A 15,420-nucleotide genomic window follows, 5' to 3' on the forward strand; every position below is an offset into this window, starting at 1 on the left:
CTAACAATCACCAGGGCATTAAGGGAGATTTGTTTTTAACTAAGACTTATTTGCTAATATTCAAATTAAAAGTTGCAGTTATTCTATRAACAAGAAAAGTCACATTGCAATTAAATTAAACAAGTAATTTCATGAGCACCAGAACCAATGAGGCTTGGTTTCCTATATATCCTTTTTTCTCTTGGTGGAATCACAACTAGAGTTTCTGTTCTTGCTTCATAGATGTATATATACTCTCACAGAATGCTTTRGTGGTGGTACATGCACTACTCTGTTTAAGTGTCAGAGTACCTTACAAAACTTGGTGAAACACAATTATTTGGGGCATAAATTTTGCTGAAATGCAGTACTTAAAAAAGGTAGGGATGCAAGAAGTATGGCACATAAAGCTATTCTGAGCTGGCATAAAATCTGGTTTGAAGGGAAATCAAATTGAAAACGGGTACACACATATGCTCAGTGGTTAAACTGAATAATTCTATTTCCTAAAGGCATCTTTTCACCTTCGGTTCTGTGGTACATCTACAGCATGAAACAGCACCACTGAGTGTTAGTAATCAAGGTTCATCCTGTCGAATGTCAGACCTTCTGGATTCTGCAAAACCATTTTAAGCTGTTTTTGGACTATACATTCATGTATTTCCTGCTTTCATTTGTTTAACTAATGCGCTTTCATTCATCACCAAGACAGAAAAACCTTTTCTGGTGTAACATATGCCAGATTATCCTTGCCTAGATAATCTCTTGAACTACATATACCTGTTCAATACATTAGGTTGGTGAGATGACTCCTAAACCAGACATCTTACTTTCAGAGAAGTAAAAGTAAATTGGAAAAAGCTCTATTAGTAAACTAACATGGCATTGTAAGAATATATTTTAAATAGTTTTCTAAATGCTAACTTCTTTAGCAAAGAAAATTTGGCAAAGTTGTTAAATTGTTTGGATCTGAAAATCTAAATTCAGTATGAAATAATACTAAGAAAAGTTCTTGTAGAATGAGGAAGGTTACTAAAACTGATCCTCCTGCTTGCATGTCATATGCACTAAATTTTCTAATTTTAATACATAAAAATTATTCTTTTCTTCTCAGAAACTATTCTTACAAGGTTTGGTTAAATGGATTTCTAATTCAATATAGAGATTTAAAAAGAAATGCCATTTAAAAAGGTCAAACAGCAGGGCAGTACATGCCATGTGACTATAGGCTTAACAGAAAAATAATAATGCTCTCTTGTTCCTATTAAGCTTTTAACTGTAATAGTACTTCTGATATAAGACTACTATGGCTCAATTCCCATTGACACTATACCTAATTAAGAAGTACTTATCAGTAGTAATGGATAATAAGGTTGAAAAATTAGTTGACAATAAACTGTAAATTTTGATTTAAAAATAATTAAGTATATTTGTTAAAGGAGCAAGAAATACTGTAAAATTTATCCAGGTAAACTCAATTATTCTTATTTAAATTGTTGGCTGCTATCAAAGGTATACTATGTGCAGATGTAGAACTCTTTAAAAAACAAATGATTAATGAAATGAAGTAACAATACCTCCATAAGATTTTGTACCAACAAATAAATGCACATTTTAAAAATATCAAGTGGTGACAAAATTACGAAAAATAGAATTCTGCTCTCAAAAGTAATAATGAAATATATTTTCCTTCTTGTACACATACTTCCCTTCCACTAAATCTGTCACCATCTCATCAACCCTCTGATGGAACTTTGAGGTATTTTTCGCACTTAAAATGAACAAGTCAGAACTTTGACAATTTTCATGAATCAAATTCAAAATTGAGAAATAAGAACTCCTATCAGCTCAATTCAATTCATCCATTTAAAAAATARTAGTTTTTATAACACTCTTTAGCCATTTTAATTAAAATATTCAATTATGATTTTTTAAGTTAAAACATTTTCTGAGTAAGAACATAATTTGTTTGTTTATTCATCGTACAAGGTGTTTCCATCATTTTGAAAATCTTAATATTAACTCAATCCACTAAATCAACAAGTCATTCACTGAAATCACTCATTCCCATTATTTTTTCCATAAAATATTATTTTCTAACAAAAACGTTTTGATGGTAAATTCACGATCTCCTCTGGTCTGTGTTGAGAAAGGACATATCAAATTTCTTTTGAACAACCCTGCCACAGTGAACTGACCTATAATAGAGTGATCACATTTTAACTATGAGCAATACATTTCTTTTTTTCTTTTTAGCACATTTTGGTCTCCATTCATTTTCTAATAAGCCTAAAGGAACCATCATAACAAGGATTTACTTAAAAATCATGCATAAAAATCAGACATTGTTACCCAAATTAGCATGAAAGGTAATTTGAAAGATAAAGTAAATTAGAGACTGAAAAACAATCAGTTTATAAGTTTCATAAATTCTATTGTTATTCATGACAACACGAACACTAACAGTTATTAAATTTGACAGGAGATNAAAACAATCAGTTTATAAGTTTCATAAATTCTATTGTTATTCATGACAACACGAACACTAACAGTTATTAAATTTGACAGGAGATATGCTTTTAAATTTAATAACATATGGTTGGCCCTAATTTTTTTTTTTTTTTTTTTTTTTAAGTACTATAAGGTATATACTTAAATTTTCAAAGATTTATTTCAGAACCTCTTCCAGCAAATTTTTGTTCAAATATATGTTTTGGTTTTGTTTTTCAGAAGCACAATGACAACAGACATTGTATATTGTATATGGGTTTTCCAGTGCTTTCAACTCACAGAAGTATTCTGAAGCGTACACATTTTAGTGTGGAAGTTTTCCAGACTTCGAATTCTGTCCAAATGTTAAGATAAATAAATATATAAATATTTCTTTATAAAAAGAAGAATAGAACAGAGAAATAAAAATGGCACTGTTATTTCTAAGTATGAATCAAAAGCATGAAAATATTTACTTTTCTAATTAAAGACACAAAAATGCTCCTAACCTTACAAGCTTTTCTGAAAATTTGCCTAGCAGAGTCATCAGAGCTGCTTATGCTGAAAGGATGCTAAAATTCACTCTCTGACAGAAAAGTTGTACGCTACGTGAAAATGAGAAGGAATCTTAAACAAAGTAAGTTTCACTTGCATGCAAAAGAGAAGTGTATTTCTTTTGAGCTTTTCCATAGTCTCCTCCTGTGTAATATTCTTGCAAATATACAAAAAGGCAGTATCATTGCCCTTTTTTTTTTTTAGTAAAAACTGGGGTAGCTGTAAGTAATGAACAAAATATATGAAAAATAAAAAGAAATATGAAGCAGTAAACTGGGAACTATCTGTTTGGCATTTCACTATGATCAAATGTGCAGAGGTAGAGTCAAGAAAAAAAAAGGCAATCACAGTACTGAATTGAAGGAATCTATTCGAGGAAAGAACTACTCCAAAAAGACTCAGATATCTGTTGAACATCATTGATTTTTATTATAGCGTTGTGACTCGAAGACTAATGTCTTGGAAAAATATCAAAGAATATGATATTGAATAGATGTAGCATTACTTCTGAAATTAAAAATGTTCCTGGTTTCCCAGCTCTATGTTTGTATATTAAGATGAAGTGTCAATAAACTCAAGAGGATTCAAAGAAGAATCAAGAGAATTATTTCAGAACTGTAATCCGTATCTTATGGTGAAAAGGAAACTGATCTTATTAGTTTGCCCAAGTAAAATTAAAAGAAATGAAATTTATTGATACCTACMTAGGAACAAAATCCTGACAAAGGACAGATCCTAATATGTAAAGCTAGTCAAGTTTAAACAAGAAATAAGCCACAATCTTAAAGGGAATTGTAATTTAAAATGTTTCAAAACACTTTTTTTTTTTCATTAATGACAATGTTGAAATCAAGATTCATTTTTTTCTAAATGATCTGCTCCAATTTAAGCAAGAATTATTGCGGAGAGTTCTAGGGCATCAGTTATAAAACAGATCAGATTGGATGACGACTGTCATTCTGTGGTCCTTCAAATATTACAATCTACAAATATCAGAAAAGCTTCTACTACACTTGTGTGTACTATTAAGCTAGGTTTGTAGTAACTGCCACATTCCATTAATTATAAAAAATGGTATGTTACTGATTTGAAACAGTATTTAACATGCACTATTAAAGAAAAATAGTTATAAACAAAAAGCTTGCTTAAAACACTTGGACCACTGGGTTCTCATTAAAGTGTATTCCTACAGCCACATCTTACTTGCTAAAAGTATCCTGATTTTCAAAGATGCCATTTCACTTTAAACACATCATATCCTTCTGACTGTTGTCGGTTGGTAAAATGGATCTGAAAAACTGTCAAAACTGTGATGAAATTTGAAAGCTGTATCATTTTTTACGGGGATACTTGTATACGGACATAGAATCGAAACTTTAGGCAATAAAGGTTAAAAAATATGGTCACACATAACTTTACAAACATGTACTGAGTTGTGATAAGAAGCATCTTCACATATAAGTAAAAAAGTACATCATTATTATATTATACGTACTGGCACTCTATGACATGAATCTATATAGCTCAAAAGAGGGCATAAGATAATATGATGGCAGAAAATAAGTAAAAATGGCAATAATTTAATCAATGTTTATAGAATTTCTTCACCTGAAGTCTTCAGCATGCAACCTTACATAACCTTAAMCTTATTTTGCCATATTTACAGCTACTGTTACTATAACTATTAGTATCATTGATACAGACAGAGTATTTTCTTTTCCTCTTTCTTTAAGCAACTTTCTGAACAGGTACACACACATGCATCTTCCAGGCGTGCAAATACATGTTTGTACGAGCTTCTATATATGTGCATGTGTGTGCATACATTTATATGGGTGTGAGCATATACATACACACTTACACACATATATGTATACGCACATCTGTCTGCATTTACACATATAGAAACACACACACGTACATACATAGAAATATGTATACCCTTCACAGTCTAGCATGCAAAAGCAGACATAACGGCATTTTGCTGCTTACTTTAGGCCACAAAGACACTTTTCTTCAAAACTTTTAGCAGACTGAATGTTACGTGCATACTGATAGACAGAGCACCTACCACCTTCTCGTAACAGAATGCACAAACCATCTGTTGTGATTTTTTTCAACTGCTATTTTCATATGTTAGCATAAAAAGCAAAACAAAACAAAACAAAAATCCTGAAGTATCTRTGAGTCTTTCTTGCAATGCAGTAATCATAGAAGGTTCTGTTCAGACTACTCAAATAGGCAAGGGAGAAAACAAGTCCCTAAAGAGTAAAGTTATTTGACTTTACCTTGCAAAATAACATATGCCTAGACACTCACTCTGTTGTAATAACAATTACTCTAAAGAAAACTGAGTTGTTCCCAAGATTCATTCTCAAAATTAAATAATCTTATTAACTTTTAATTAATTCTGTATCCTGAACTTTCTGGATGATCTTTTAAAAATGTCCTTGCATCATGCATAGAGGAATTAATTTCAGTACCAGACAAAAGACTGAAGAAAAGTCTGTATCAGTTCCTAGTCATTGAAGTTCRGAAGGAAACATATGCAGTCATTTATAAGATAGATCATAAGACAAGGTAAATTCTTTCTTTTCTTAATTACTCTCTTCCATTCTCGCTACATAATTCTCAACCTACATAATTCCCATCCACCTCTACAAAAGAAATAAGACACTTCAGACAGCAATCTCCTTGATCAGGCAACCGTCTCTGATTCCACAAGTTACACTCTCAAAGTTGTGTACTGTAGCATGACAGTATTAAGTGCCTAACACATAAAAAGATCTGATTTCAGCTGTGGGCTTTAGCAATGCTTGAAGCCTTTTCTGAAACCACTGTCACCTGCAGAGAAATCAACCAAACAGCTTAGATAGTAGTGAGACAGATGGTACTGCAAAATAGTTGTTACTATTATTTCCTATATTAAGTTTTTGTTTTATACCTAATTTATTATTTGTTACTAGAAACAAAAAGCTTAATGATACTCTTCATAGTCTTTTCACATAGGCATAATGAGAAATTTGATAATATTGAATCGGCTTATCAGGGGAATTTCAATCACAATGGTGCACACAATARATTTCACGTAATTCAAATTTTAGATTATGAGGAATTAATTGTACAAGTTTTGACTGTACATTTTAACTTCATTTTGTAAATTTTGTGGATTAATTTATTTTACTGCAACACTTATTTGGGAAAGATATAGATTCTTGAGTTCAAGGAATTGGATTCAAAACAGCCAGTTTCAGTTTATAACAAACTCTCCTAGTTACTAGGTCTCCCTAGTAACTTAGTGATTATTTTTCTTCACTTTTCCATCTTAAAAATAGATAATAGTACTAGCATTCACTTTCAGTTAATATAATGTCTTTAAACTGTAAGCTTTTTAAGATATGAATATATGAGTATACTTAATSCCTAACATGATGAGGGCAGATTTTGGCACAAGAGTCTGATTTGGCACATCAAAGTACTCTTGTACAAGAAGAGTAAATCAAATGAAGAACAAATAAAAAGTAAAGAAAGAATGTAATTAAAGTGTAAGAGATGTATATTAAAAATAATTTCAAATATAGTATGATAATAATAATTTTTTAATTCCCATATGAAGTGTGTGGAGGTTTTTTAACTGTTTATCAGCATTTGATCCCACTGAGTATTTGTGCTGATTATTCCTGTGACAGAATAGTAAGTTGTGCTCTTCCATATTCATTTTTTCAGATGTCTTCAGTTTTTCAATATTTTGCATTCTAATTCCATCCTGTAACATYGTAATAGTCCCCTAAAACTTTTTTCATGTTTATTTTTAAGTATATTCTTTACCACATTATTTAGTTATTAGTAAATATAACAAAAATATTGAGCCCAAAGGAAACATCTGAAGATCCAAAGATCCTTCTATTCTGTCACTGAACTATATATTTTTTTTAATGTGAACAAGGGTTTCCACTTCTACTCACTTTAGAGTTGTTTTGATAAATTCCATTTCTACTGTAGATGAACAGTGTACTCACTGAATAGCACTCATTTTCCTCTAAATTTCAATCCTCTCAAAGACTATTGTATTTTTAAACACAGTTCTGTAATCTTTGAAATTGAAATAACACAAGTCAAGATATATATAACTCATTTCAGTAGGCTTAATTACAATCAAATATGTTGGTGAAAGTATTGTTGATTAACAATCAACTGTCTTGAAACTTTCTTCTGTTAGTATTCTGATGTGTAGCAGTAGTTCAAAGTCTTAATGTTTGTCAACAGAATACCAAAAAGATTTCAAAAAAAAWTCCCATTAACTGGAAATATAGTTGTTTATTTATTCTTTCCTTCTTAATTTCTCCCTCTCCTTCTCCTTCCCTCTTTTCTTTTTCAAATACTGTTTATTTTGAAGTTTTTCCTGCTACCACTTTTTTATTTCCTTTTTTTTTGTTCTAAACTTCAAATAATTAAGTTAAATTGAGACTATCATTGTGAATAAATCAATAATGAAAATTAAGACAAAACAACTATCAAATAAAAAAAACAACTGTGTAGATAGAGTCAGCAAACATTAAACATGGAGAGTGTCCACTTAGTATGATGGATAGTACCGTAAAATTCTGTGATAAGTCATTTTGTAAAACAAACTTTCACAGATGATCACAAACTCAGCTGCACGCTTGAAAGTGTAATGGTACACRTGAAGATGAATAATGTGTGCATATAAACTAATCCAGATCCCAATTACAAGACAGTAAATACCAAGGGATTTCAGAACAAGTGTCAAACAAGATCAATTAGATCAGTCTGAGGGCCTCAATTAGTTACTCAGACTACCACCTAACCTTCCTAAAAACTCAAAATGAACATAGTCCACTGACAGTCAGAAAGCTACTTAAGAACAGAAAGTTATGTACCTGAAGCATTCTTGGAAATACGGATTGTACTGTTCTTTTGTGTATTTTCTCCCTTAGGGAACTTGCCCAAGAAACCTAAGTCAGCATTTCCGTGCCTGTTTTGTGCTGGTAGGTTACATCAACAACTTTTATGTCCTGAGTGTCTTCATCACTAAACTGCAAGACATTCTTGGTGGAGACGGCTTCAACAAAACCAGACAGCACAACAACATATGCATTATGTATGTATCCTGTATTCCCATACATCCTATTTATAGATATGAATCATTTACATAGTTTACGTGATCTTAGGATCATATTTAGCAAAGAGAACATAGCTGTTTGATTATACTTGTTCAGCTCAAAGGATCTTTTATGCATGTTTTGTCTGATTGTTTTGGGGGCTCCTCTTTGAGCTTTGCACAAAGCTACACTGTGATAACAGCAAAACCCCTAAGGTCAAGATAATGCTGCTTTTCTCATATGGTTAGAGTGGGAGGGAGGATGAAAACAGATGACAGGCAAATCCAAGTATTTTAAAAGGCTGAGCTTTTTAGTATCAATAAGGCAGAGTGAAAAAGAACACCTGATTGATGCAAATTATGAAAAGAATAAATGATGGGTCAGGCATTCGACATAGTGAGCCCAGCCACTATTACAGAGTAAGAAAGTAAGTGCWTTTGCCTTAAATTCAGACAATCAATTAATTGCGGCAAGGATGTTTTGTTTAAATTCAACAATTGTTAAAGGCCTTTTGAAAAAGACATTTCAGTCTCTCAAACTCACTTCGAGATAAAGGCAAATGCTGAAACAATGCCAAAGAACAAAAGGCAAAATCTCTTTTGTCAACCAAATCTTATTTTAAGTGTTTAATTTGTAATATTCAGTTGTAATACCCATAAAAAGTTGAAGCAGGTGATCCCAAACTGTGTGTATACATATAAAATGAATATAAAATGTATAATATATAAAATGTGTATATACATGTGCCTTATATATGTGTATAGATTATGATATCTACATATAGAGAAAGATATAGATGATACAGATAAGGATGTCTTTGTGTCCACATCAATACATACGTATCTCCATAACACTATTATTACAGAAATATTTTTATCAAGACAAAAGATATCCTAGTCATCAATATTTCTAGATACTTACCTATTAAACAAACCTATTTATTTAGGATCTTTTCCAGTGATAGCTGGTTTTCTCTGTATACGCTTTCTCTTTTACTACAGAAAGGCCTAATAGAATTCCCTTTTTTAAGATTGTTTGACAGTTCTTCTAAGGCAATCACTGTTTCAGAGGTATTGTAATGATTATGCAGCTAATATTTTCCATACCAAATTCTTTTTTTCAGGCTGAATCTTTTGGAAATATTCTGGTAAAGTAATCCAACCACTTCTGAAAACGAATCTAGAGGAATAAATCTTGTTTTACCCCATGTTTAAAGTACAGGAACAATCACAACAAAAATGACCGGTGACTCTTGTTTTCTAATGGGATTACTGGGCCCACATTTCAGAGCAAGGCACTTACATTCGATAGGACAAAGGATATGCTCTTTACTAATGCAGTGAAAATCTACTATTATTTAATTAATCTTTTTAGAATGGTTTGAATTTGCAATGCAGACATCAGATGGTGTCCATTTTCATTTAATTGAACATTGAACACTTAAATTAAACATTTAAATCTGAATTAGTCACTCTAGACTACTATTATACTCAATGAAATAGGTATGTCTGAATGACAATTTACCCTACTCTAAAATGGGCATCTAAGAAAGAAGTAAGATAAATTACCTTCATTGACAGAATGAATTACTCAAACTTAGGTGTCTTACCAATCCATTAGACACAACAAATGCTACCGCAACTTGGTAGTAGCTCAGGATCAGAAGAATACACTGAAACCAGGAGCTTGAGAGGAAAGAGGGAAACGGGAATAGGAATTCTATTAGAATGCCATTAGAACTGACAAATTGGAAGATTAGTAAATCATGGCTGAGAAACAAGAGAACAAGAGATTGGACAGGGCGAATAGACTTGACTTGTGAAAGCATCTAGGAAAAGATTAAAAAAAAGAATGGACAGTCTTGAGGCAGAGTAAGTAACCTGATGATTAAACCAAGGAGGCAGATTATAAGAGAAGCCAGGAAAATCAAATAGGACTGTCTGGGTAAGGAACCCAGTACTTGAATAAGGCAGTCAGGAGTAGCACAGGACCATGCAAAGGTAAACAATGCTAGGACAAGGTCCATAAGGACCAGAAGGAGAGAACTCAACTTGGACAAGAACAGCTGAGGATGGAAAAAAAGGAAGTAAGTTTGGGAGTCATGAGAAGGAAAGTATATGAGTCTGCACTTGCCACAAGATCTCAAATGCAATAGAAGATTCTGAAGACTTGCTACTCCTCAGTTGTCAAAAGCCCCAATGTTTTTGCAACGATCATAAACAGTTGCTCTTGTAATTGTCCACACAGAAAATAAAAACTTACTTCTGCTATTAGCAAATGTATTRGTTCAAGTCACAGTGGGATGGGGAGTGAATCTAGAAGTTTTAGTCCTGGCCGTACTGGTGAACATAAGATGTGAGACCCATGACAGTACATGACGGGACTTCTGAATCCTTGCTCTTTTTTTTAACTGAATGCCACATTATAAGAGCTATTCTTAAAGCTGCAAAGTCAAAACCTTCCGGGTTAGGCAAATCCAAAACTACATTGTCCTTGTTGTCCTTGTAACCATAATTTAATCTCATCTTGTATACCATAGTCTTCAGTTACACGATCATGCACTGCTTTTACAATCAGGTTCTTCTGCATCCCGTGCACAGAACACACATGCTCAGAACTATRGAGAAAAAAGAGTTTGTGGTGTGTATGAACCCTGCATCTTGTGTTATCCAAGTCAAAAGTATAAGTGCAAAAGTATTAAAGTGATATAACTGTTAAAAAAAGTTTTTATAATTTATTAGAAAACCAGTCTCATGTTGAAGGCAGCTGAATTCTTTTATTATGACTGTATAGTATAGAAATGCAGAGTTGTGTGTTCTGTACTCTATAAATGAGCACTAAGCTAAATTATACTCCTAATATAGCATTCTATATGGAGACAGGGAAGTCAAAAGAAAACATAAGCAGATATAAGCTTGACATCTACAGCATCTAATTTTAGGATTTGGCTGTCACAGTAGAATCCACAGTTAATATTTTGATTCCCAAATTAGATATACCAATAAGATATCACCTCAGAAAGGCCATAGCCACTTCAGCAGGAAGCCACTTCAAGGTGTGAGAGCTCATAGGACAGACAAAGATATGGGAATATGTCTTGATTCCCTCCTTTTGCCTAAGTTCAGGTACTCAGGCGAGGACTACAAGCAGGAAACACCATTTATTTACAACTCAGAGCTCTCTCTTGAGAGTAGCTAATGGTAGTGTGATATATCAATACAGAATATTAAGAAATTAAGCTGCAAATTGTGATGATGATGATATCTGCATTTTCTAAAATTGTCAGAATATGTTCTTGAGAAATTAGAGATCTGCACTGAAATCCTTCCTCGTTCTGACAAGTTTCAAAACCATACCATCTTCAGCAGCATGCTAACTACAATATGGTAGGTTGCTAAGAGAAGAGGAATAAGACTTGGAAGCGGGAGAGAGCATAAGGAGTAAAAGCATCAAAACGCAAGATTTGTGGAGTCAGAAAATAGAAATACACAAGAAATGCTTATCTGGAGAGTCCTGATTTTATAGCCTAACTCTACTTTGATCATTGTTTCTTATCACATAACTATTTAATTTAAACACATAAATAGTTTTGAAAATAAATTAAGACTTTGATTGCTCAGTTATGTTCAAATTACAAAATYATGTTCCCATTTTTTAACTTTTTGGGTTTGCAATTAATATTGAATATTTTACTACCCAATGACCAGATTAAATAGAAATAGTAGAAAAATGTTCTTCCCTCATGCCTTTTTTTCTAAGGGAGCAAGATATGAGTTTGAAACTCTTCTGCATTAGCTGGGCACAAAACTCAGATCTTTCACTTCCTGTTCTATAGTATGCATATAGAGAGGACATAAAAACGGATGGGTTTTCACCTTTCAGAAGTTGTGTTTTCAAATACTTACATGTTTTATGAAAGACTTCTGTACTGACGGTGCTTGTTTTATGCTTACACATATCTAGCATATCCTTCTTGAAGTAGTCTCGAACAAAATGTTAATTAAGTCATGTGCTCCTCATTCCCTTTACACACAACCAGAGAAATCCGGGACCAGTTTGCAGAAGTACTAAGCATTTACATGTGCAGCTGAGAACATAGAAATAACTAGGAGAAAATGCTCTGTGCTCTGAAACACTTTTTCTTTCTTTTTTTTTTCTTTTCCTTTTTTCCTTTTTTTTTGGCTTTTATCTCTCTCTTATTTACTCCTCCATTGAAAAAATAGGGCTGTTGTGAAAATAAACTCATGAATAGCTCGTGAGGCACTCACATGTAGGCGCATCACTGAGTGCAGTGATGAACARAACTGCAGGCTCATGAGTAATTATGTCTTCATAGACAAGGTTGGGATAGCATAAAGCAGGAAAAACATATTACTGTTCATTGAACAAATAGGAAAGAAAACACTGACTCTTTGCTTACTAAATGAATACCATCCATTTTGCGTATTGATGAATGGGTCCTGTAGAAAAAGCTAACATGAGCATGTAAAAAAACTCAATTATAAATTCACAGGAGCTAGTATGGCTATATAGAAAATCTTAACACTGGTATTTTCCAAACTTTTTTTGGTTGATTTATAAATCTTAATTGCAAATTCATTATATAGATTTTTTTCTAAGAGCTTTTTCTTACATAATTAGGATCAAAATAGAATCTGTTTATCTATCCACTACMGTTATTTCAAAATTTGACATGACATGCAAGCTCTGAAACAATTTGATATGCAAGCTTTCAAGCAATTTCAAACAAATAATATTTCAACATTAATTACTTGCTGCAAAGATTTTTTTTACAAATAGWAGATGGAATGTAGAATAATTATGGCAGGATTTTATATTATACATAAAGTCTAATCCTTCAGTCTTCTTAATGCCAGTAGGACTGTCCATATAATCTAACTTATGTGTATAAGTATCTGCAGAACTATCTGGAAGTATACAAAACAATATTAATAGAGAACAATGAAATTCTTATTACCCAAGCAGGCTCTCTATCTTATGACCCTTCATTAAATAAATTCCATATCTCACAGATTATTAAAAGAATTCTGTATCAGCCAGTTAAGTGCTTAACTTATATGTGCAAATAGAGGTCATAAAACCACAAGTAACAGTAGATAGTAGTATATGATAGGAGGTGAAAAAACAATGCAGTACAGAACTCTTGTATCAAGCAGATGAGAACTACCAATAAAAACTCTCTCCTAGACACAAGGGTCCCAAGTAGAAGCCAMAGAAAAATAAAAACAACATTTACACTTGTAAAAAAATATTAATAGTAGCAATAATAATAAATGCATTAATCCTTATAAAACCAAAGYTTTCACAACTTCTTGTTGGCCTCCTCCTCATGTTACTGTCTTACCAGRTTGTTACTGTCCCACTTGGATATTACTGTCCTGGGATCTTCTGTTCACAAAATTTAAAATATTTTGGATATGTGCTACGATGGAACATATCCAAATGTTGATTTATCACTGTTTTCACAAAGCAAAAATGCTGTTTTCCAAACAGTTCGAATATGTTAGAGTAGTTGTAAATCATGTTTCAAAATATGTACACTATAAAATGCAAAGGGGTAGCCAGGAGTCAATGATTTTATACTCACTGTACCAAACATGCTGATGTATGCCTACCGGCTTTGTCGAAGTTCTACATATTTGGCTGTCTACATATTTGGTAGTACCTATCATTCACGGCTGAACTGCAGATCATATGCCCTACAGTCGTGATGAAGTGAACAGGTTGGCACCTTTTATAAAAAGAGTAATTTCTACAGAAGGAAGGAGACAGAAGGTGCCAGGGCATAAGGAGACTGTTGGACCAYGTAGCTTTTCTGAAATCTGGTACTGGACACCCTTTACCAGCACAGAAATTTGTGCAATACTTGACCATCTCTTTAGCTTTAGCTAACGACTGAATGCTTTAGCATTCAAAATTGACATATTTAAGTTAAAATATCTTGGAAGGAAAAAGAGAAAGGAAGGGCTTGCATTATAAAACTATCTTAAACATTGTCATTAATAATAAAATAGTATCTCCATACCCTATTTTAAACAAATTTAACCTATGACTTTAGCAACTCCAAGACAGTAACAGCTACTGTTGATTAGATGTGTTGTTTCAGTAGTAATGAATGAAGAACATGGAATAAATACATTTTTAAAAAAACAACTATACTACAATACATATGTAATGAGCAAGTCCAATTTAGCAATTTATTTCCTATGGATAAATTAGGTGGCTCCATTAAAATTCAGTAAGCTTGTATCAGTATGCAGATCTCTGAAGATTCTAAGATCAATAGTGCATCCAATATGAAATCTATATGAGATTTTATTTGTACCATGGTTTTGAACCTCTTCTACTCACTTCAGAAGCCTTGAAGAGGTAAAAGTTTTGCTCTGTCCATCTTTATAGTGTATTTTGATAATATCTGTATCTTGAATCCTATGTTACATACCTATGCTATTGTTCGGATTAATAACCTCCAATGCACACTAAAACTTTAGCATCATGACCTGTCCTTTAGAAAAGTATCCGAAGTTGCGCATCAGCTGTGCATCATTTGTTTAATGTAGCTACTATGAAATGAACTACGCTGATAAAGTAATTAAGAGTCTTAAATAGATGAAATATGTTTTARGTCTCTATGAAAATGCTCAGCAATTTAAGTTACAGGTACATGTACACGTATATGCACCTACAGCTGTTTTCATCCTAGCAAATGCACAGTGTTGTCTCTGTCTAACAGAATAGTTAATATTATGTGTTTTACTTGCAATCCAAAGACCACAGATAATGACAAAAGAACGGAAGGACTTTCTTATCAGCTTAGAAATGAAACTACATATTTACTTTTTGTGGGAAAAGTAATAAATGAGAAGGGAAGTAAAATTATTGTAGCAGTGGTGAGACAGGGGGAAGCACAGTTAGCCAACAATGAGTTTATTACCCTCAAGATGTATTAGCTGTATTATAAAATATCTAGAGCCTCCGTGTTATTTAGTTTTCCCTCTTCTAGCAATTTTTATATTGCATTTTTCATTTGCGTTTTTCATCTGAGAAGGAAAAAACAATTCAATATTAAAAAAAAATAAAAAAAAAAAAGTTTCCTGCGAAACAACAGGCAACTGGAAGCGGCTTCCTCGCCCTTACACCTGCTCAGGTCCCTGACGCTAACACAGCTCCCCGTTCCCCCAGGGCAGGCGGTGACTCTGGCCGGCCGCCCAGCGCCCGGCCGCCCTGCGCGCCCCGTCGCCCGCTCCGCGGC

At 33.0% G+C, this 15,420-nt stretch overlaps 1 protein-coding gene across 1 annotated transcript in view; it reads right to left on the reverse strand.

The window, feature by feature from the left end:
* Positions 1-15,420, reverse strand: part of KLHL1 (kelch like family member 1) — a 248,194-nt gene that overhangs the window by 232,094 nt on the left and 680 nt on the right. The gene's annotated exons all lie outside the window — the stretch shown is intronic.

Source organism: Rhea americana, unplaced genomic scaffold (genome assembly GCF_003343005.1).
Source record: "Rhea americana isolate MKP2758 unplaced genomic scaffold, rheAme1 scaffold_3, whole genome shotgun sequence".
NCBI lineage: Eukaryota > Metazoa > Chordata > Aves > Rheiformes > Rheidae > Rhea > Rhea americana.